The sequence below is a fragment of the Sinocyclocheilus anshuiensis genome, unplaced genomic scaffold, assembly GCF_001515605.1.
Source record: "Sinocyclocheilus anshuiensis isolate Anshui unplaced genomic scaffold, SAMN03320099.WGS_v1.1 scaffold2186, whole genome shotgun sequence".
NCBI lineage: Eukaryota > Metazoa > Chordata > Actinopteri > Cypriniformes > Cyprinidae > Sinocyclocheilus > Sinocyclocheilus anshuiensis.
Window position 1 is genome coordinate 80,046 of NW_015557072.1, and position 293 is coordinate 80,338.

A 293-nucleotide genomic window follows, 5' to 3' on the forward strand; every position below is an offset into this window, starting at 1 on the left:
CGGATGTACGATTACTTCCTCCACAGTCAAAAATCTGGGTGTTATATTAGATAGCATCTTGTCTTTTGAAAATCATATTTCCCATGTTACAAAAACATCTCTAGATTATGTATGTAACCATGGTTCCCCGAGGGAACGAGACACTGCATCGAGTCATTTTGGGGAATGCCCTTGCGTGACCACATTCTGAAGCACGTGTCAAATCAGTCCAATGGAGCAGCGAGACGTCACGAGCAGGGTGACGTAAGCACCAGAAAGTATAAAAGCGCATCCAGCAGAGCGCAAACCAGCTT